Below are 25,427 nucleotides of genomic sequence, written 5' to 3'. Positions count from 1 at the left end.
AACGAAGAATTTTCATACCTATATGCACCAACAAGAAGTTCATTACTCAAAGAACTTACACTCATCTGAGATTATTGCTTCTTTCCCTCCCTCCCTCCCTCCCTCCCTCCTGCCTGCCTGCCTTCCTCCCTTCTTTCCTTCTATTCCTCCTTTTAAATAAATAAAATTGGCTTCACTCCTGTTTTGAAACACATTCATGCTTTTGTCAGGAACCTGAACATTCTGTGATACAAAATTGTCATAATTCTCTGGCTTCAGTCCAGAGGTCTCATTCTTAGAAAGGCATGGAAAAGAAGAAAGAAAAAAGGAGACACAAGAATAGTGAAAGAGCTGAACTTTCAAACTAGGGAAAACATCCTTTTAAATTTAATTCACAAACTGGGAATGGAAATGTCATTGCCTCACTCAGAGGGTTAATCACTTTCTAATTTGAACTGGCAAATTTTATAATGACACTGTGAAATTAGCAGCATTTTATTGTGTTAATTATCTGCAGGACACTACATCATTACTTCTAATAAATGTAAATGAGATTGTGTCTCCTAGGACAATACACAGACAAGGTGAATTTTTATTGGCTATTTACGGGATTCCTGCACAGTCTTTCTTTTTTTTCCCCCCTTATAAGATACTTTCAGTGTTGGCTTACCATGCCAAGTTCCCTGTATTTTATTTAATATAATATCATAAAGGTCATTAAAGTTCTCCTTGGCTCACTTGAACTCATTTTCACTCAAAGCAATGGCAATTATTAAAAACCATGTCAAGTGTCAACCCAATCAACCAAGACTGAGAACCATAATCATAGTATAAGAATAATAATAATAAGGCATTCAAATTGGCAAAGAAGAAGTCAAACTCTCCCTCTTCGCCGATGACATGATACTCTACATAGAAAACCCAAAAGCCTCCACCCCCAGATTGCTAGAACTCATACAGCAATTTGGTAGCGTGGCAGGATACAAAATCAATGCCCAGAAATCAATGGCATTTCTATACACTAACAATGAGACTGAAGAAAGAGAAATTAAGGAGTCAATCCCATTTACAATTGCACCCAAAAGCATAAGATACCTAGGAATAAACCTAACCAAAGAGGTAAAAGATCTATACCCTAAAAACTATAGAACACTTCTGAAAGAAATTGAGGAAGACACAAAGAGATGGAAAAATATTCCATGCTCATGGATTGGCAGAATTAATATTGTAAAAATGTCAATGTTACCCAGGGCAATTTATACGTTTAATGCAATCCCTATCAAAATACCATGGACTTTCTTCAGAGAGTTAGAACAAATTATTTTAAGATTTGTGTGGAATCAGAAAAGACCCCGAATAGCCAGGGGAATTTTAAAAAAGAAAACCTTAGCTGGGGGCATCACAATGCCAGATTTCAGGTTGTATTACAAAGCTGTGGTCATCAAGACAGTGTGGTACTGGCACAAAAACAGACACATAGATCAATGGAACAGAATAGAGAACCCAGAAGTGGACCCTGAAATGTACGGTCATCTAATATTCGATAAAGGAGGAAAGACTATCCATTGGAAGAAAGACAGTCTCTTCAATAAATGGTGCTGGGAACATTGGACATCCACATGCAGAAGAATGAAACTGGACCACTCTCTTTCACCATACACAAAGATAAACTCAAAATGGATGAGAGATCTAAATGTGAGACAAGATTCCATCAAAATCCTAGAGGAGAACACAGGCAACACCCTTTTTGAACTTGGCCACAGTAACTTCTTGCAAGATACATCCACGAAGGCAAAAGAAACAAAAGCAAAAATGAACTATTGGGACTTCATCAAGATAAGAAGCTTTTGCACAGCAAAGGATACAGTCAACAAAACTAAAAGACAACCTACAGAATGGGAGAAGATATTTGCAAATGACATATCAGATAAAGGGCTAGTTTCCAAAATCTATAAAGAACTTATTAAACTCAACACCAAAGAAACAAACAATCCAATCATGAAATGGGCAAAAGACATGAAGAGAAATCTCACAGAGGAAGACATGGACATGGCCAACAAGCACATGAGAAAATGCTCTGCGTCACTTGCCATCAGGGAAATACACATCAAAACCACAATGAGATACCACCTCACACCAGTGAGAATGGGGAAAATTAACAAGGGAGGAAACAACAAATGTTGGAGAGGATGCGGAGAAAAGGGAACTGTTGGTGGGAATGTGAACTGGTGCAGCCACTCTGGAAAACTGTGTGGAGGTTCCTCAAAGAGTTAAAAATAGACCTGCCCTACGACCCAGCAATTGCACTGCTGGGGATTTACCCCAAAGATTCAGATGCAATGAAACGTCGGGACACCTGCACCCCGATGTTTCTATCAGCAATGGCCACAATAGCCAAACTGTGGAAGGAGCCTCGGTGTCCATCGAAAGATGAATGGATAAAGAAGATGTGGTTTATGTATACAATGGAATATTACTCAGCAATTAGAAACGACAAATACCCACCATTTGCTTCAACGTGGATGGAACTGGAGGGTATTATGCTGAGTGAAATAAGTCAATCGGAGAAGGACAAACAGTGTATGTTCTCATTCATTTGGGGAATATGAATAATAGTGAAAGGGAATATAAAGGAAGGGAAAAGAAATGTTGGGAAATATCAGGAAGGGAGACAGAACATAAAGACTCCTAACTCGGGGAAACGAACTAAGGGTGGTGGAAGGGGAGGAGGGCGGGTGTTGGAGGGGAATGGGTGACGGGCACTGAGGTGGACACTTGACGGGATGAGCACTGGGTGTTTTTCTGTATGTTGGTAAATTAAACACCAATAAAAAAAAAGAAAAAAAAAAAGAAAAAAAAAAGAATAATAATAATAAAATATTAGCCTTTCCTTGTAAAGGCATTTAAAAACATGCTGCCCATTCACTCATTTGATTCAACTGTGTACCTACAGATACAATTCTGCAATGGAATGAACTAGCAAAATGTTGAGGTCAATGGTAAAAAGGAAATAAAGTTGTATTTTTTTTCCTAAATCATTCAATAAATGTGGAAATTAACCATGCACAGTACTGTGCCATCAAAGTTGATAAATACTGTCACAGATCTACCCTGAGTGAGTTACTACATAAGACATAAGAGGGTTTTAAGGACAGAACAGGCAGTTTTTAACAAGCTAAGAGTAAGAGGGAAATCAAATATAGAAAGAAGTAATAAAAGAGAAAATATAACATCTATGTAACACAAGAAGATACTGGGATTCAAAGACAAGGGATGTTGGTCATGTGCTGATTATGGATATCAGAAAAGAAAGAGATGTCATTTAAGATGAACCTTGAACAGAAAATTAGATTTTGATAGCCTGAGATAAGGAGAGGGCACAGCGATAATGAGTGATAATTATTTCAACAGTAATAATAGCTACCAATTGAACAACTACCATGTGCTAACACATTCTATACACTAACACTCTTTATCCTAATAGCTTTGCAATGTAAATATGATTCCTCTTTTATAGATGATAAAATCAGGGACAAGGATATTAAATAATAAATCCAAGTTCACCAAACAACAAGCAGAAGAGTCAAAATTCTAGGCCATTTCTGTTTAATGTAAAATCCTGTACTGCTTTCAGTGTAGGATGCTGCATCTAAAAGCAAAATTTGTTGTCAGGTACTTTGACAATGGATCACAAACGAGTGCGGTGCCATAGTTCTCAGAATAAACCAGAAACAAATCTCTCTCTCTAAATCTTCAGATTTCTCATGTTATAAAAAGGGAGAACTGTAGCTACTCATATAGGTTCAAGGTGAGGATTGTATCAGGTAATTGATGTGAAAGTTTAGCATTGTCTCTGGCATTCATTAAGTCATAGTTATTTCTTATTCTTGTAGTTGTAAATGAAGTCAGTGTTCTTGTCTCTCATAGAATTTGTTTCCTTCCTCATTTCAGTTAGTTGCCTACCTTTCAACCATTTCATCTTTTTTTTTCTCATTTTGTTCATAATGTAAGGATCAAAAGTAAATGATGGATCTGAAGTAGGCTGCTATATTCAAGTTCACTTTTGCAAACTTAGATGAAAGAAGAAATTTGAAACTCACGACTGAAATTTACCTTTAATGTGATCAAACAAGCAAGAAATATAGCCAGTGCCCACAATGTTCTTTGCCATTCTAGATCACTGGCTCTGCAGAGAAAATAGAACATGGCCCCTGCCATCAAGGAAATTACTATTTAGTTGGTAAGATAAGAGAAGCAAGAAAGCAACAGTGAGAGATAATATAAACTGGATTATAATTAATGGTTTAATTATGAAATATAAACCATGAAGTTATAGGAAGTCAGAAGAGGGTGAACTGCCAGGAAGAGGCATAGCCTCCTAATGGAATTATACTTTGTACAATGAAAATAAGATTGGGTGGATGGCATGGAGTCTCATGTGGATTATGTTCGTCCAAGTTTTATTATCACAGTAAACTATCTCTGTTGTGAAATTATCCGAATAAATCATCCCTTACTTTAGAATTGAGCTATACTGACGATTTGAGAAAGGAGTTTTGACTCCACTTAAATATGACTGGGATTATTACAGAAACAGAAGTGTTGTGGTAATAAGACCCAACAATTCTATATAGCTAGGAAATTTGCTTTAATATGTGAAAGAGACATATAACGAAAATATGACTAATGTTAAAATTGAGTATAATAGCTTATATTATAAAATATGTATAATGAGTATAATAGCTCATATTATTCACTAAAACTAAGCAGTGTTTTCTTTTTCTTTTTCTTTTTTTTTTTTTTTCAGGTAAATACCCAGAGGTGGAATAGCTGGATCAATGGTAGGTCGATTTTAAATTTTTTGAGGAACTTTTATACAATTTTCCATAATGGCTGCACCAATTTACATTCCCACCAACAGTGCACGAGGGTTCCCCTTTCTCCACAGCCTCTCCAGCACTTGCTGTTTCTTGCCTTTTTGATACTGGCCATTCTAACAGACATGAGGAGCTATTTCATTGTGGTTTTGATTTGCATTCCCCTGATAACTAGTGATATGTTAATTATTAACCCCTTATTGGATATATGATTTGGTTTTGGGTGGTTTTCTTTTTGGATAAATGATTTGAAAATATTTTCTCCCATTCAATAGTTTGCCTTTTTATTTTATAGGTGGTTTCTTTTTTTGGTACAGAAGTTTTTCAATTTGATTGATCTAGTCCCATTTGTTTATCTTTGCTTTAGTTTCCTTTGCTATTGGACTCAGAGCCAAAAATTCAACATTAAGACTCATGTCAGGAACTTGCTGCCTATATTGTCTTCTAGGGTTTTTATGGTTTTAAGTCTCACATTCCAAGACTTTAATCCATTTTGAGGTGGTTTTTTATGGTATGAGATAGTAATATAGTTTCATGCTTTTGCATGTGACTGTCTGGCTTTCCCGGTACCATTTATTGAAGAGATTCTCCTTTTCCATTGTATATTCTTGGCTCCTTTGTCATAAATTAATTGATAATTTATGTGTGGGTTTACTTCTGGGCTCATTGTCCTGTTACATTAATCTATGTGTTTGGTTGTTTTCTTTGTTGGGTGTTTTTTTGTTTTGCTTTTTGTTTTGTTTTGTTTGTTTTTGCCAATACCATAATGTTTTGATTCCTATGTTCTGTAATATAGTTTGAAATCTGGTAATGTGATACCTCTAGCCTTGTCTTTCTTTCTTAAGATTGTTTTGCCTACTCAGGGTCTTTTGTGGTTCCATACAAATTTTAGAATTATTTTTTCTACTTCTGTAAAAATGGCCATTGGAATTTTGATAAGGATCACACTGAATCTGTAGATTGCTTAGGTAGTGTGTATACTTTAATATTAATTCCCCTAACCTATGAACACAGAATATCTTTCCATTCATTTATGTCATCCTCAGTTTCTTTCATCTTATAGTTTTCAGTGGGTATTTATATAAAAAGGGCAAAAAAAAACTAATTCAAAAAGATATATACACTGCTATGTTTATTACATTATATACAAGATGTGAAAATGACCCAAGTGTACATCAATGGATGAATGCATAAAGAATATGTCACACACACACACACACAACACACACAATGGACTACTCAGCTATAAAAAGGAAATCTTGCTATTTGTGACAACAGTGATAGACCTTAAGGAGATTATGCTAAGTGAAATAAGTCAGATAGAGAGAAACAGATAGCATATGATTTCATTTATACGTGGAATCTAGACAAATAAATGCAACAAAACTCATAGATAATAGATTAGTGGTTATCAGACAGGAAGGGGACGGGTAGATGAGAGAAAAAGGTGAAGGGGATCAAGTATATGATGGTACATGATAACTAAACTTAATTGTAGTGTATACAAATAATGCATTATTATAATTGTGTGTTTGAAACTAATATAATGCTATATGCCAATTCTACTTCAATTTTTTTTTAAAAAGGAGAGAAAACACAGAGAGAATTCTTTGTGATCTTGGATTAGACAGTAGTAACAACACAAGCAACCAAAGAAAATTATAGATAAATTAATCTTCATCAAAATTTAAAAATTTTGTTCACTAAAGGAAACCATCAGGAAAGCAAGAAAACAACCTACATCATGGGAGAAAATATTTGCAAACCTTAATCTGATGAAGATCTAGGATCCAGAATATATAAAGAACTTATAATTCAACAATAAAAAACATATAACCCAATTAAAAACCAAGCAAAGAATTTGAATAGACATTTCCCCAAAGAAGAAATACAAATGTCTATTAAGCACATGGAAAGAGTCTCGGTATCAAGAGATATTTGGGAAACATGAATCAAAACCACAAGGAGATACCATCTACAACCACTCTCAGGCGATAATAAGAGAAAACAACAATAACAAGTGTGATGAAGATGTGAAGAAAGTAGAACCCTCACAGATTTCTGGTAATAGTGCACAATGTGCAGCTGCTTTGGAAGAGTCTGGCACTTCCTCAAATAGTTCAACATAAAGTTACCATCTGATCTACTAATTTCACTCCCAGGTATATAACTAAGAGAATTGAAAAGAAGTGTTTACACAAAAACATGTACATGAATGTTGATAGCAATATTATTTAGAATAGCCAAGAAGTAGAAACATTGAGAAAATCCATCAACTGATGAATGAATGAGCACAATGTGTTATCTCTATACAGTGGACTATTATTCAGCCTCAAATTGGAATAAATTTATTGATACATGCTACAACATGGATGAACCTTGGAAACATAATGCTAAGTGAAAGAAGCCACACCAAAGGGCACATACTGTGTGTTTCCATTTACATAAGATGTCTTAAATACACAAATCCATAGAGATGGAAAGTAGTCCAGCAATTGCCAATGGCTGGAAGAAGGGGTAAGAGAGAAATGACTGCTAATGGGTACAGTGTTTCTTGCTGAGGTGATGAAAATATTCTGGAATTAGTGGTGAAGTATAGCATTAGAATATACTAAAGCCACTGAATTATATATGTTAAAAGGGTGAAAATGAATTACATCTCAATTTTTAAAAGTAATAAAAAAAAAACCTCAGCAGTGTGTGGGAGTGAGTAGGAGAACACAAAAGCATAAAAATTTTCTACTCATATTAAGAGAAATAATAAGTCCTTTATTTCATTTACTCATTCATTGATTTAAACAAGAACTTTGGAAAACTGAGTTCTCTATGAAAGCATCATTTAAAAAAATAACAGTCATAGACTAGAAAACAAAATGAATATTTTCCAACTTACTAGATAAAAATAACATAGAAAGTAGATCTAGGATATACTAATAGGAGTACAAATTAGCATGTTGATTGACAACATTAATATAAAATGTGTTCCCAAGTCTGTATGTAAAGACGACGACTCTCAGAAATTGAACCATAATAACAGATGTATAACTAACAGGTTAACTGACAAGTAAATATTAGAAAGGTTAAAGATCTCCACTTAAGAACAACAACTCTAGGATTGGGTAAAAAATCCAACTGTATACAGTCTGTAAGAGACACATAGAACAAAGCAATTGAGAAATGTTAGGAGGATGGCTAGGCAAATGCAAACAAACAGGAAGCATGAATGATGACATTTATTTAAAGCAAAATAGAACCCAAGGCAAAAAGCACTGCTGAGAATTGTCATGTTACGCTGATAAAAAGTAAAACCCCCATGAAGATATGTGCCATGGATTTGTATGTGGCTAACTACATATGATCACAATGTACAAAACAGTTGCTATTAAATATTTTTAAAAGTTGACAGTTTAGCAAAACTATTCTTTGCTTCAATAATTCTAGTAGGGTAATGTTATTACATCATTCCAATGAAATGTTATTTAAATAAAAATATCAAGTTACAAAAGAATATATTCAGTATGTGGCTGAATTAATGGAGACTGATTAATGGTTCAGCATACTCATTTTCTTTCTTCCTGGGCACACAAATAAATGATATTTTCCAGCCTCCCTTGCTCCTGGATGAAGCCATGTAGGTTGAGTTCTAGCCAATGAGTGGAATCAAACCATGCCACTTCTCTGCCTGTCCCTGAAACCTGCCCACCTGCAATCACCTATGCTTTTTGTTCTTCTATAGAAACATCAACACCTTGGGAGCTCTTGTTATAAAGATTGCAGAGCCACAATATGGAAGTAGTCTGGGTCCCTCATCTTGCTCATCGCAAACACCTATTGTAGACATAATGCAAGTGAAACCTAAATTTCCATGGTGTTTAACCCATTATTCCTTTTGAGGCTAGGTTTTACAGGAGCTTGGATTACTAAGCTAATACAGACAATGATCATAATTTGTGTGGGGGAAGATTCAGTATACAGTTGTGTTTTCATACATATCATACTTTGTCTTAATTTTTTGCTCCCATGACCCTCTGAATGTACTTTTAATTATATGCAAATAAAAATTAATTATGTTTATCTCTGGGCGACAGGATATGAGAGGAATTCTGTTTTTATTTTTATTTTTTTTATTTATTTTTTTATTATTTTTTTATTTTTTATTTATTTATGATAGTCACAGAGAGAGAGAGAGAGGCAGAGACACAGGCAGAGCGAGAAGCAGGCTCCATGCACCGGGAGCCCAACGTGGGATTCGATCCCGGGTCTCCAGGATCGTGCCCTGGGCCAAAGGCAGGCGCTAAACCTCTGCGCCACCCAGGGATCCCAGGAATTCTGTTTTTAGATGTACTCTTAGTTTCCATAAGGAACTTGCATTACTTTTATTATCAGAAAATATTATGCTTATTTAATTTTTAAACAGGGGAAAAGCAATCTCCTTTCTCAAAGATCTTAGAAGTGCAGAGACAAGCTCCTTGTACATTAATGACGTGTGAGGAAACGTACATATCTTAAGAGCTTTTAAGAGCTTACTAATCACAGAAAAGACTAGTCATTCTTTCCTTTATTCATCAAACATTTATTAAATACCAATTATTTGTCCAACTCTAGGCCAGGCACTAGAGATACAATGACACAGGAAATATGCCTTCCCCTTCACAGAGAAGGCAAAGTTTTTAGACTCTCCATTTATAGTCTATTTTGAGAGATGGTTATATGAACAAATTGTAGCACAGTAGAATGACTGTAACAGCATAGGCTAGTGAGAACCTAGAAAAGAGAATAATTAACTGTTTTAGTAGTCAGGGGGATCTCATGAGAGGAGTCTATTCAGCTAGATTTTGAAGAAAAAAATGTATTAGCCAAATGGATAAGCAGGGAAAACATTTTTTAAATTAATTAATTAATTAGTTTATTTATTTAAGATTTTATTTATTTATTCATGAGAGACACAGAGAGAGAGGCAGAGACACAGGCAGAGGGAAAAGCAGACTCCATGCAGGAAGCCCGATGTGGGACTTGATCCCAGGACTCCAGGATCACACCCTGAGCAAAAGGCAGACACTCGCTCAACCACTGAGGCATCCCAGGAAAAGCATTTTAGAAGAGATACTAACACATGCAAGAATCATGGCACCTTTGCAGATGCTATGTAACTTGGACGGTGGAAGTGCAGCTCCATGGAGGAGAACTGAGGCAGGAAGTAGAGTTAGATGGGGAGAGATCATGAAGGCTTCAGAAGGCCAGACTACTGTTTTTAAATGGGCTTTAGGTAGAAGTGAACTGTGGTGATATTGGCATGATAGAGAGATGTCTTTGTCAGAGTGAGGAATGGTTGGGGTAAGGAGGCTGGAGGCTGGGCCAATATAAGGTGCTTCACAGCTTCAGCCCATCTCCTGCAAGTCAAGAGCTGGATGAAGGGGGGAGGTTATCAGCCCTCCAGGCATTTCCCAGAGCATCCATTGCAGCAAAAGCACCATATGGCTTCAGTCAAGTTGGTACTGTGCCACCAACCGTGTATCTTGGGAAACCAAATGGACACTATTAGATTCATGGCATATACCAACTTTGATTCCTTTCCCCATTGCTACTTACCTAGAAAGCACCTAACCGCTCAGGTAGTCCCTCCTACAGAGTCAGGACAACCCACAAATGACTGAAGATGATCTTGAGCTGTTTTTCCTACACCTAAAATTTGAGGCAGTTTTAAAGCTATGTCTAGCACACTGGGCACATGTTTTACAAAATGTTAACATATTTTTGAGGGCAATTAAACATTGGCTTGTTTGCAGCTGTTCACTTTGAATGTCCCAATACTGATACTCAGCATTACCAGCAAGGCTTCTTCCCATTTACTAATGCCAGTGCCATAAAGATTTACCATCTTGCTTCTTTCCCTCTTACTGTTCAGTAGATTACAAGGCCCTTCTCCCTCTGCACAGTCCTCTTAAATTCTGTATATATAAATTTGAGGGGAAACAAATGAATTATTATTGAACAATAAAGGTGCATTTTATAGTTACAGTATAGTCACTGTTTGTAGATATCATACTTAATGGCTTTCACTGTATATTACTGTAAAGTTAAATGCATGCTCCCCGGGTTAAAGTTAACCTAGATAAAAGTATTAGTTTCCTAGGATGGCTGTAACAAAACACCACCAATTTGATGTCTTAAAACAACAGAAATTTATTGCTCAGTTCTGGAAGCCAAAGTCTAAAATCAAGGTATTGGCAGGTCAACATTCCTTCTGGAGGCTCTCGGACGCACTCCTTTCTATTCTTCCTAGCTTCTAGTGGTTGCCAGCAGTATTTGGTGTTCCTTGACTTGAGGCCACATAACTCTTATCTGTCTTTGTTTTCACTTCTCTGTGGGTCTCTTACAAGGACATTTGTCACTGGATTTAGGGCCCACCAGGATATCCAGCATGATCACATCTCAAGATCCTTAACTTCATTACGTATGCAAAGACTCTTTTTCCAAATAAGGTCATGTTCACAGGCTTAGAGAGTAGGATGTGGACATATTTTTTGGGGGGGTCACTATTCAACCCACTACAGAGTTCAAAAAGTTAGAACCTCACAGTATGTGAATTCATGACTAGCTAGGGTACATCTAAACTCTTCAAGGGCAGAAATTATGTTGTATGCCTTATCTAGAGCCAGGATCTTGCATATCACATAGTGGAGGTTCAACAAAATCAAGGCTGAAACCTTTACTTCAGGATTCAACAGTAGTATAGACTGAATTCATTGAAATAGATGGTGCAGATAAACATCCCAGCTCCTACCTCTTCTGAGAGTTTAATTTCAGTTTAATTTCATCTTCTCTCAAAAAAGCAGTTCTTCTCATGTTGGCAGACAGTTTCATGTGAATTCAAGAAAGTGCCTTCCATGACCCTCAGATTAATTATGTTATGTAGAAAAACACTGTTTCATGTCATTCTTCGCTCAGATTTGTCTTATGAAATGTGATTACTTCTTCTTAGGGTCACTAGCCTGCTGATGTAAAGGTTCTGAAACTTGCAGGCACCTTAAAGAAACCTTCTCTTGAAAACTTGTTCCAGTGGAAATGCACAACTGAATCTAAGAGCCCCTCTCACACACATACACACACACAATCCCCACACTCCTCCTCTCTCTGTTAATGACACTCCTGGTTGATTTATTGATTGCCTGTAACACCACTGGCTTTTCTCGAAGTACTTGTGATCTTCCCAGTTGTAAGTGCCACCCCCAGTGGAAAGTTGCCCCAAACCGGGATGTTTTGATTGCTGTTTGACTTCCCTAACTTGGCTTGGAAGGGCTGAACCTTCTCAGCTTCCCCGGAATAAAGCTCCTCAAGCCTTTTCCCTCCAAAGCATCTGTAAACAGTTGAAGGTCATGATTGTTCACTCTGCAAGATCGATATGCCATTAAATTGTGACAAAAAGGACTGCCAGACCATTAAGGCCTCCCTCAAACCCTCAGTAATCCTGATAAAGTGATGAGCTGTTTTAACCTCTCTGGCTCCCATTGCTAACTACGTAGGAAACTCCTAACTGCTGAGAAAACCCTTTCTGCAAAGTCAGAACGACCCACAAATGACTGACACTGATTTTGAGCTCCTCTCTACGTTTTTTCCTGCTATTGTGAAATCACTTTTTTTATGTAATCTTTTTTTTTTTTTTCCTTTGGTCCACACAGTCTAAAGTCTAGTGTTATTCTCAAAACTATTTTGGCTCACGACTATTTTGTTCTAGGGTGAATCAGTTTCCTAAAAGCCTCATCATGTCGAAGAATAGGCCCATTTCCTAATGGTTGAAAGACAAAAGTAGAAATATTCATGGGGCCTAAAAATGGAGCAGGACTAGTCCACCTCAAATACGTGGGATTTGCTTAAATGAGATCAGTCTTAGACATGTGATGGGTTCATAGTAGTGAATTCTGTTGAATTTCTCTCTTCTGTTTTCTTAGTCAGCAGTAAAAGGTGAGCAGAAAAAGGAGAGGGTTTTCATAAAATAGGAGAAAAGGCACCTTTTGTGAACAAAAAATAAATTTAATGGATCCAAGTATTCTGGAAACTATCCTAAAATTAGATGTAGACCCACCAAGTCTTGCTCAACATTACATGGTTAGCTCATTTATTGTTTCAAGAATGTTAATTTCATCTAGCTAATATAAAACCAGTTGCTACTATGAACAATTACCCCATGTGTTTAAAAAGTCCTAGAGTGTTTAGCCAGATAAAGTTGATCTCACTCTCTTTGCTAATGATGAAGTTATCTGATATCCAAAACATATATTTGTTTAATTAATTATTTATTTATTTGACAGGAGCAGGGGGAGAGGGACAGAGCTGAGCACAGAGGCCAACTTGGGGCTCGATCCCATGACTCCCAGCTCACTACCTGAGCCGAAATCAAGAGTCGGATGCTCAACTGACTGAGCCCTCTCCAAGACATATTTTTACATTTTTGTTTCTACTTTAGAATTTCTTCACCAGCCATGTTGGCTTTTGTAAGCTACTGCGTCATAATTTGGTGTTTAGACTCTATACCTAATGTGTACATAACACACACTTGCAAACATACAAAAAACACTAACATTGTCTTTTCTGCTCTATTCTAAAAAATAAAGATATCATCTAGGTTGCAAAATCATGTTTGAAAAATTAAATCTCTAGTGCCTTATTTTTTTGGTCATTCCTAAGGTCTTAAACTCTTTAGAAGATTGCTAAATCTAGGACAACCTACTGGCTGTTAACCCACATGGTCAGTAAAATGCATCTCTGTTTGAGTTCCCAAGGCTTTGATGCATCAGCAGATTGCACACAGGACTTTCTGGGCACAAATAGCTGTTCATTTACTCCATTTTCCATTTTGCTGATTTACAAGCAGAAGTTTGCAGAGAAACCTTCACTTCAATTTAGGTCTAGCCCTAAATAGCTTATTATGTCAACAAAACATACCTTCAAATGAAAAAACCAAACACTTGAAACCAGCAGGATGTGCAGGTAGTAAACAGAAAGAAAACAGGCTTAATATCTGCTGGGCCCATTAGCTCTCACCTGCGCATAGTCTTTCTTCAGCATATCAATAGAATAATCTAGGAGGGCACAGGAACAAGAACAAAGCTTCAGGTCAATGAAATCATTCACTGATCTACCAGCAAAGCGGATAAGTGGTGTATTAGCTTAAAATCTCCTACATGCTGCTTAGACATCACAGCACAGCTTCTGAAATGAGGCAAACAAACCCTACGAAATGATACCAAAAACTAGAGGATTTTTTTTCTGCTTTGTCTTGTTTGAATTCCCAAAGTAATCCTGAATTTAGATTTTATGCCTTTGAATTTGCTCTACAGGTCCTGCGATGTATGGATAATGATGACTTACTAAAACAGAAGATATCCCTCCCTTTACACTTAATCACGTCAAGACCCATTTACAGATGTCTGGCTCATGTTACTCATTAACACATTAAATATGTGTTGTGTGCCTACTAGATATCCTATGGTTTGCTAAACTTCTTGGGATACAATGAGGAGCAAAATCAAGCAGCTTCTGTGCTTCTTGGATGAGTGTTTCTGTCTTTAAGAGTTTCTGTTATATTGTAACAGAGGAATTAGGGAAATAGGACTTGCAATAGTATTGCCCTTTCCAGCAGCTCTAATCCTTCATCCTGGATATTTGCATTTCTACTCAAATGAATTGCTACTGATAACAGAATAAGGGTGCATCGCTATTACAAAACAGAACAAACAGATGTCCCTACAGCCCCTCAGTTAAGTGCCTTGCTGGCTGATGATAAACTTCTATTCTTTTTTCCACTTAACCTTGAGCCTGATTTCTCCATCGGCAAATGAGCTACCTACCTTTTGGTCTAAATCAGCTGATGTATACTCATGTTACATTTGGTGCCTTGCATAGGAAGACCTAACTTGGTATGTGTTAGGAAGTAAATTTATCTATCATTCCCACTCATGCAGGGTGTCATGGAGTCCTGGCCGATTCATTCAAAGGAGTTTCAATATCGGAAATCCTTTAGCAGGAGAATATTGACTCTTTGAATCCATCACCTCACATTCAGATATATTATCTGAAGACAAGACTGACTACACACTAGAAAGAAAGATGACAGAAAGGAAGGGAGGAAAATGTGGACAGAACAGAGAAAAATGCCTTGGCGCAGAGAGAGCAAGCATAGGCACTAACTCCTTCCAAGGGGTAGTAGGACAGATTATTTATCTTACCACCCTCTCCCCTCTATTGTTTGGAATGGCAAAACTTGAAAATTAAAAACTCTGTATTTACATTCTCCTTGGGAGGTATGGAGGATTCTAATAAATCTGTTTGGCTGACTGCAGGAAATCTGCCACTTTTGGTTGCATCACACCCAGCTGTTTGCATTAAAGTCCATCCAATTTGATTTTCATTTGTCAAACTGATCCCTTTGATGTCAAAATTACTTTCTCCTTTGCATTTAGTCCTTAAGAGTTTCCAGCTGCCATTGGCTCTATAGTTGCATTGAGGTCTTAAGCCGGTCTTGGGTCATATTGTTCTGCTTTGCAGTTGTCTAAACTAAATCTAGGTGACCTCATTCATCTTGATGACCTAACTCAAGACACTTATCCAAGATGTCTTGGGAGCTGCTGTTTCTTCAAGATTGTCTTGCATTGTGCTCACCCGCTGGTAACCAGCTTCAGCTGTATCTACTTCTCACAGAGAGTGCACAACTCATACCAACATCTTCTGTTCATTTGGACAAAGAATCTGTTCAATTCCCTTTGGAATCACTGATTGCCACCTGATTTATAATGTCTCTTTTTTCATCTTCAGAACTGGTAACCTCTTAGTGTTGAATGAATCACAAATTGGTTTGGGGATCCTAAGCAGACCATAGAGTGTTGAATCAACATTTAAAGAGCTCTTCAGTGTCACAGTACTCAGTTCTATTCCTTGGGACTCTTTATGGGAGAGACATCTATTGTTACATTTCCTTTATAGAAGAGGAAACCAGGAGGTTAGTTGGAGTGTCCAAAGATTTCTTTCTTTCATTTTTTTTTTTTTCCTAATAGCTATCTAGGCCAGACTTTGCTCTGCAAACTTTTGGCTGCACTAAATTCTATCTGTAAAATTATGTGTGATTTTATCCAATACTCTTTTATCCACCTGTCTGCCTATCTATCTCTCTATCTCTATCTTCCATCTATCTCTTGTATATTTGCTCTCTAAAGGGTATATGAATTACCTACATTCTAATCTCTGCCTCATTATTACATTTTTTTAGTTCTGTCATCAACTTGGAATGTGTTGAGCTGTTTATTTTCTCTGAGAAGCAGTTACTTTATTTGTAAATAGGATCTGATACTTCCAATTTAAAGTTGTTATAAGGATTAAATTAAATACTAATTTTAAAAAATCATCACTCTGACTGGTACCTAGTAGAAGTATGAGAAAGGACATTATTTTCCACTTCTCTTACTGTGAAGGTGGCACTGGGCTAAAAGTTATTAGAATAAAAAATAATCAATTTACTGATTCCTATGGCATTACCCTTTCTGAAATGAGGAATCATCTGTTTGGAGAGCAATTGAGTCAGAGTCTTTGAATTTTCTTTAAAAAGTCATCCCCTCATGCCAAGTATAATGCATTCGTTTTCTATTGCTGCTATAACAAATTCCCACACTTTAGTGGCTTAAAACAACACAGATTTATTATCTTACAGTTCTGTAGGTCAAAAGTCCAAAATGTTTGGTAGAGTTGCATTCCTCCTGGAGGCTCGAGGGGCAGGTCTGTTTCCTTGTCTTGTCCATTGTCTAGAGGCTGCCCACCTTCCTTACATCATGGCCCCCATCACTTCCGCTTCTGTTTCAATGGTCACATCTCCTTCTCTGACTCCTCTGCCTCCCTTTTTTCCTTATAAGGGCCTTTGTGACTACACTGGGCCCACCCAGATAAGCTACAATAATTTCCCTGTGTTAGAATCCTTAAATTTAACTATAGCAAAGTCTCCCTTGCCATGTAAAGTAACACGTACACAGGTTCTGTGGATTAGGATGTGTACATCTTTGGGAGACTGTTACTGTGCCCACCATGGCTTATTAGCTTATAAGTTTACAAAATGGTTTGATTCTGAAGGTCTATACTCTACCACACCTTTGAATGAAAAATCCATTTTTCATTCACTATTTCTATATCTTTTACTTACCCTGCTAATAATATTTTAAGTTACTGAAATCTGGGAAGGTAGATAATCTTTCTGATTTTTTAAGGTAAAAATGCAATAAAAATGGCTCTTTTGATACTGTATCCCATCTTGTGACCTGTATGTCCTTTCCAGTTTATAGATGAAGTTTAACTCCTGTACTTATTTTGTTTTGGTCTGCTTGTGTCTTAGTTGCTCTCAGAACGTGAGCTCCCAAAAAGGAAACCTTGATTATTGTGTCATTTTATAAAAGAGTTTGCCCAGCCCCATGAATATTCACAGAACAAATTCTCTTTAATTATTAAATTATTTACTTTCTTTCCCAGAATTTTTATTGATGGGCATAATTAGAAAAATAGCACATTTGTAATATTTTTAATCTAGTATCTAATCTGTCATTTCTATATTTTGATATTACTGACAAATATTTCACTACATAAAATGGAGGAATAAGAGGCAAGCAATCTTTCCAATACCTATCTTTCTAATTGTTTATGAGTAGGGTTTATTATATAACCATCCAATCACTGTTGTAAGGATGCTACACATGAGGGCTTAATTTCAGAAATATGTAGTATAGTCATATGGAGACAGAAAAGCAATTTTTATTTCTGAACCATGTGTGTATTTGAGTGCATAATTTTGAAAAAAGACATTCATTCACTCAAGTGGTAGTAAATTTAAAATGAAAGCAGTGACTGGATTTTCTGGATCTGAAAAAAAAAAATGCATCTTGAGAGTGAAGTTTTCTTTTGAGCTTTATATTAAAATGGAATTAAATGTAGGTTATAATACTGGTGGCTGTTTTATCCTTGAAGGTGGTAGGTTTTCACAGACACCTTCTGCATAGTGGTACACTTCAGGACAATGTGATCATAAAGGTACCAACATTCCATTTCTGCTCAGGGTGCTTCAGCTCCAAGTACTTCTGAAAACTTAGGGCAGTTACCTACCTCTGGCATTTGTGAGCTTCCTTCTTTTGCAGCTCTGGGTATATAGGCTGAATACACTGATGGGCTTCTTCAGCCTAAAACTGGTGTTCCAGAGTTGTTTTCTGGAACCTATGTGACTGAAGGTAGTGTCTAGCACAAATCAGAGTGTTATTTCCATGATTTCCTGCTCCTTCTCAAGCTCTTGTAATTGGAATGTCCACCATTTGGAAAAGTTATGCAAGAGTATTATTATCCCTAAAAGTTCAGAAACTATCATTTGGCACTAAGTTTAAAACTGGTTTCATAAAGTTATCTTTAAGCAGCGATAAAACTACTATTGAAAAACTATTTTGTAGAAATATCAGGTTCGTAGTCTGCCTTTCTGCTTTTCTCCCTTCCTTCAATTTCTTTCTTTCTTTATGCCCTTCAACTTATCTTCTTTCTTTTCTTTCTCCCTTCCTTCCTCTTTTCCTCTTTCCTTTTCTGTTTTCATTTCTTTTTTTTTCTTCCTGTTTTCTTTCCTTCCTTTTTTTCCTGTCTTCTTTCCCTCTTTCCTTGTAATTGGACAAGGATATATGAAACCATGTGATTTTGCTTTCTCCTTTGCTGATGTATGATGGTGGATTCTGATTACTTGTTCCCTACCTTTATGTGAAGGTGTGTGCAAATGTTCAGAAACACCTATGAAGTCATGGGACTGATGTTTTGACAGCTGCACCAGACCTCAAACATTGAGATGATTGTATTTCTTCAAAGTAGCCATCATAGGATCATATGTATTTATTTAGAAAATGCCTCCAATTATTTAAAATATTTTGAAACTCTTTTAAACCTGCCTTCTGTGACGTTTTCATAGTGTCTCACTACATTTTAACCACCCTCTATTTGACTCAAAATGCATTTCTTGCATTTGTCATTTATCTCATTGACAGATTTAGCTCCAGTATCTTTTGCTTGTTTTCAAGTGACAACTCAAAGTCTGAATGTTTACCAACACTCAAAAGAATGCACTCACTTAAAGATCGACAACCTTTAAACTTTTACCCAGTAACTTGCAATGGATGGCATATTGAACAAAAATCTATATACGTTCTTTAACTCAATATGATAGCTAAAATTAAGAAATTAATTTTATTGACAAATATACATGATTAAACTTTAAATACAAAGCCATTCATGCAGTATTATATAGGCTATACACACACACCAAAAAAAAAAAAAAAAAAGAAAACATACTCCCATACACATTTATAAAAAAGAAATTACTTTCCAATGTTTAGAATGTTTACTTCTGAGTGATCAAATTATGGATGGTTTTAATTTTCTTCTTCTTCCTTTAATTTCCAAAGTATATACAATTATTTTTGTAATCAAGGGTAAAAAGAAACCAAGGTGAGCTCCTAAGGATATTTCTAAATATAAATTTAAAAACTGCTGTGAATAATGACACTCTCACTAAAATACATACGCATATAACCTTTAAGGATTCACAAGTATTTGAATGTGTTTGGGTTATATTTGTTTAGAAAAGGCACATTAAGTTACAGTAGAATTGTACACATTTTTAATACATAATTGTAAATGCACCACCCATTTTTCCTATTGGAAATGAAGTACCTCAGAAGCATGGAGCCACAGTCTGATGCCATAAAGCCTTGGATCCAGTAGGTGCCTAACTACTGTGGTCAGGAGCCCTAGTGTTCGAGGGCAGCTTGGCCAGTACAAACTCTCTATCACAGTCTCAAAGGCAAGAGCTTACATGTTCTGGGCCCACTATGAAATAAACTTAAGATCTCCTTCATCTCTAAAATTCAGTGAATCCTTTTACTTACTGCTTTGATAATAAATAATTACTAGATAGATTGTTGTTCCATTAGTAATGCTACCCACAGCAAACAAAATTCACCAGAGGCAACAAAAAAAAAAAAAAAAAGGATTTGATGGATTGTCTCTTAAATCATACTGGAATTTCCCCTAGATTAGTTTGGCAGCAGGTGTAGGATCTCAGAAATGATGAGGTTTAATCATGCCATCTCTAAAAACTAAGTGGCTGCATTTTTCCCTTTTCCAAAGACAAGGGTGGTCTTTCTTTCAACTCTAGAGTAAAAGTCTCTTCCGAGTCTCCTACGTGAAGGCCTAATCATACTCTGTATGACTTGAGGAATCTGGAAAGCAGAACACTGCCAAAAACAGTAATATGGCAGTGAACCTTCAGTAATCACAACTTGCCTTTCACTTTTCTTCTTTTACTTTTCTGTATTCAATTCTATTACTCAGAGTAATGCTAGACGCTAAAGGATATGCAAGTGGGCAGGGAGGGGGAGGGCCCCTGTCCATGAGAGACCGCTAGTGGCTTTCCCGTGGCTATTTCAGTGGACATTAAGAGTAAGGTTGGAGATAGAATAGATGGATTCGAGTGTATTTTGGAAGCAGAATCAACAGCCTTTTCATAGATTGCATGTAAGGCAACGAAGGTTAAAAAATAAAATAACGACCGGGCTGATGTAGTTCACAAAATGAACGCTAGGGGCGATTCCCAAATTTCACGGAGATCTTGACCCGCTGAAGCCAAGAGAGAAGGACAATTCCCAAAGGCAAGATTTACAGCATCCGGGGGGGGGGGGGGGGGGGGGGATACTGATAACCACCTGTGTCAGAAGCAGCACAGCAGTGCTTAGTGTTGAGATCTGCTTTTCCCCTGGGTTCCCACAGCAAGGGTACCTGCGCTGTGAGAATCATCGCTTCTCAGGTCCCTGCACTTCCAGTGGCCACAGGACCAACAACTTCAGTGACTCAACTGGGCTTTTGCCAGGGGCCGTATTATCAACGGGCATCTTCAGAATTCCTGGGGAAAGAAACCTACGGGGCCTGACACTCTAAGCTTGATGCAATTTGGAGAGAAGAAGCAGTTTTGTTCCGTTCAGGCCAACATGTTACTGGGTGTTTTATGCAAGAGCTGTTATGGCAGTCACATCGAGGAGAAGATTCAACGTGAATGGTAAATTATAAGAAATGCCCACACTTCCTATTTCCTATATCTATTTTAGTTGGTGGCGGTTACGATTTACTACGCAACACTCAAAATACAAATGGTGCTATGTTAAAGGATATGCAAGTGACAGATTTGCAACCTCAAAGCGTGACTTCAAAATATTGGTGCCGGAAAGATTTCCAGTTCCGGAAGGCAGTTGAGACACACCAGGCGGAGCCCCGCAGGTGAGGGCGACAGCGTGACAGGAGAGCTGCGGGCCCACTGGATGTTGAAGGGAAGCTGTGCAGGGCGGGTGGGAGGCGCCGCAGCAGGCAGATGGAGGAGGCCTTTGGTGCCAATCGCACGATGAGATGGCACAGACAGTGAGGAAACACTGCTAAGCAGGGAAACTGAGAGCATAAGGACGGGAGGAGAAAATCGAGAAGGAAAGCCAAGAACTTCAGGAAAATGAAGAAGCAGGGTTACGTGAGGAGAATGTGCGGGCCTTCTCCCCTGGGCCCTCCAGGGCTGCGCAGGCTCCCCTGCCCTCCCCCTCTGCCAGGAGGCTGGACCCCGAGGACCCTGTGCAGCCGCTTGGTTGCACCCAATGGGAGCCCCTGGGAGGAAATCAGAGGTTTATTTCTTCCCCAGCTCCTGCCTGCAGGGCCTCAGGATGTTCTCCACCCCTGCTGACAGCCATGACCCTCTAGGCCCCACTGCTCTTGCCCAATCAGGCCTGTGGTTGATCAGGTCTTTTTACTCTTGCTCACCTTGTTTGTTTCCCCCAATTCACACCCACACCCTCTAAGTATTCACTCACTAAATTCGCAGGGAAATGCCTGAGATCCTGACCCCAGCAGGGCATTCATTGCAAGATCCCTATTCAGCTTCAAGGAGAATGACCAAGGGCTTAATGGGTACCGCCCTGCTGAGTTTACCTAGTGGAGAGTCCAGCTCTGAAGCAGGAGACCGAAATGGTGTCTCCGTATTTCTAAAACAGGAAAATAATGGATTCCTTCACCTTTCTGCACTTGCATTATTCTTCAGTCCTTATGACGCTCTTATTCCTTCTGACCAATGTCTCTGGTGTGCGTGCCTCGAACCTAATCCCAGCCCACCCCAGGTCTTTGCATTCAGATAGTCAAGAAGGAGAGCTCTGATTAGTTCAGAACAATGAGGAAGTCAGCTTGAAAGAACTTCATTTCAGGACAGTTATCTTTATCTGGGCAAGCACCACAACCCAGGGGGTACACATACTTCAGAATTCAACTTCAGAGCTTCCTAACTGATACACCTATACAGACTCCCCTTCGGCTCATCTGTTCTGCTTTTTGCATTAATAGCAGAGAAGACGGCCACCCGGGTGGCTCAGTGATTGAGCATCTGATTTTGGCTCAGGTCATGATCCTGGGGTCCTGGGACCGAATCCCACATCAGGCTCCACTGAGCAGGGAGCCTGCTTCTCCCTTTGCCTATGTCTCTGCCTCTCTCTGTGTGTCTCTCGTGAGTAAATAAATAAAATCTTTAAAAAAAAATAGCAGAGAGGAAAAAATATCAAGAGAAATATACACATTTAAAACATCCAGGAAGATGCAGTACGTGTTACAGGTATCACAAGAACAAGAACGCAAACTGAGATTTATTCACAAAAGAAAAGAGATGTTGTGCTTTATTCTAGATCATTTGAATTAGCTTCACTGTGTTCTAGTCTCTGAGATTACAACAATTAAAAGGTTTTGAAAAGTTGTTTATTCGTAAAATGGCCATGTAAAATTAAACACGCAGACACATACACACAAAGAGGTATCTACCTCCCTCTCTGCCCTCCTTCACCGCCACCCATGCAAGCTTTCTGCTTGTCTATCGAGTGCTTATGATTGTCGCCTTTAGAGGGACGCTAATGCACAGAGAACATCAGTGGAGTACAGAGAATGGGAAGAATCTCAGCTACAATAACTAAAATTAGAAGTTGCTCTTGAAAATCTGTCCCAGAAATAAAAGTAATCAGAGAACTGTACTTGATTGAATTCAAGTGACACTGTTTTAAGCACAAACTGCAGAAGTGAGGGACATTGGTACCTCTTAGACACAATAGCAATGGCCCAGAATGGTGTGTTATTAAAACTACTCAAAATTCCTTTTAAAGGAAAGAAGTGCTTTTCTTTTCTACCCCTCTACTAGGAGCGATCTTTCTCCATCTGATATAAATTATGGTTCGAGTTTCACGAAACAAGGCTCTGGAAAGATATCTTTTACTCTGCCTGCACTGACATGACAAGTTTGCATCAACTATGATGAGAATCGTCGTTACAGAAGATTAGAGTTGCATCGCACAAAGGAAAGTTAGGAAGAAGCAAATGGAAGAGCAGAGCTATAGAATAACATGAGGCTAATTCGTGTCACCTATACAATATGGAAATATTGTTGGCAAAATAATAACAAGAACACAAAGAAATAAATCCACGACAAGGAAAATAAACTTAAAGCTTAGGAGGAAAAGGTATGTCACATAAGTGATATTACATAAAAGATGAGTTTAATAATACCACCTCTAAAAGCTAAGTGACTACATTTTAACCTTGACCAAAGTCAAGGGTAGCTCCTCTTTTACTATGCAAAGTTCTCTTCAAGGTCTTCCACTTGAGCATTTCTGTGCTTAATTATCCTCTGAAGAATAAGCTTTCAAGGTTTAAAACAAGTGACGTGATGTACAGAAAATTAAATATTTTGGAGACAAATATATCAACAACTGGAGGCCAAGACAACTTCCATTGGAAAAAAAGAAATCCCCTCATAACAAAGAAGATATTAATGGAATCTTGTTTTAGTTGCTTTTAGAGATTACAGCTGCACTCCATAGAGCAAAATCTGGAAATCATAACATTTGAACACAGGAAACTCAAAACTTTCAGGCAAAAATGTGGACCAAGCTGTTGTGGACAAAACATAGTCTAATACAACTGGTCCAGTCTCCCTGGGAAAAATAAGATGAAGAAAATCAGAAAAGCACAGGCTTCTAGAATTATTTTTATAGAGGAAGATGCCAGAAGAATTCATCCTGAAGAAAAGGTAGATAAAATACTAAGAAATACCTCACATTCCCACTAATAAGGAAGGTCTAATTCACAATAATAACCACGTTCTACTACCTTTGAAAAGTCAATTTGATTAAAATGTTACAAGAGTCGACTCCAGGAAGACCATGGGCCTATTTTACCTGGACTTTAGAACAAAGCTTTTGAAACCATGCTATACACAGGGGTAATCTATCAAATTATTATTAACCGTGAGAGACAAGCAGAGGCCTTGGTGGGATCAGTACTGCCTTCTAAACTGCTTCTGATGTGGGAGCCAGTAAAGTGCCCCAGAACAATCCATTTGAGGAACAGCTGGTTCTCTCAACATAGCAATGAGGAAAGAAAAGAAAGAAGAAAGAAAGAAAGAAAGAAGAAAAGAAAGAAAGAAAGGAAGAAAGAAAGAAAAAAGAAAGAATAGAGAAAAGAAAGAAAAGAGAAAAGAAAGAAATAAAGAAAAAGACCAGGCAGTCAAGTCATCCCATTTTGCAGATGATGAAATAGGGAAAGACCATGTTAAGGAGGGAAATCCATATCATTTCTCTTAGGGGGAAGAACTCCATCTTGGGCAGCATTTTTAAGTCATGTTGCATTATGCTTGAGGCTTTGCAATTCCTTCTGACAGATTTGCTTTTTTTTTTTTTTCTTTCATAATACATCGGGTTTGTATAATGCTTTTCTTCCTAAGAGCATGAAGTACTTTCCATGGATTTTATTTCATTTATCTTTCTCAAAACCTGTGAGTTTTAAAGGCCAGGGAAAATTGTCTATTTTACATCAAGAAAGAGAGGCTCACAAAGGTTGAATGACAGACCAATGGTTGTAGGGAACATTCTGTACCTAGTTAACCACTTATCCTCATCAGTGAATATAATGAATGTCCATAAAGGGGGTGAGAAACACAATTATTAGGTATGCTAGCAGCCCGATGGTATTCAGCACTTCTCCTGCTTCTTACTCTAGGCCAGGAATTGGCAAACCATGGCCCATAGATCTGGACTGAACTGATGCTTTTTTTTTTTTTTTTAGTTTAAAATGATTTTTTTTAAAAAATTTTTAAATGGTTGGGAAAAAATCAAAAGAAGAGTAAAATTTCACAACATGTGAATACTATATGAAATTCAAATTTCAGTGTGCCATAAGTAAAGTTTTATTGGAACACACTCCTGCTCGTCCATTTATTTACTTATTGTCTCTGGTGCTACAAAGCAGATGGGAGTAGTTGTAACAGAGACCAGATGGCCCACAAAGGCAGAAATATTTATTATCTGGCCCTTTCAAGGAATTGTTTGCCAACCCAATGGATTTCCTTCATTCCTTACATGTTCCCTTATTCCTTCTTTCTTTTAGCAATTGAAACTTTCCTTCAACAAATTTTAACTGGGGAACTGGAATTCCCCCTTTAAGACCCTC

This window comes from Vulpes lagopus, chromosome 2, assembly GCF_018345385.1.
Source record: "Vulpes lagopus strain Blue_001 chromosome 2, ASM1834538v1, whole genome shotgun sequence".
NCBI lineage: Eukaryota > Metazoa > Chordata > Mammalia > Carnivora > Canidae > Vulpes > Vulpes lagopus.
Note: the sequence above shows the minus strand (reverse complement) of the source record.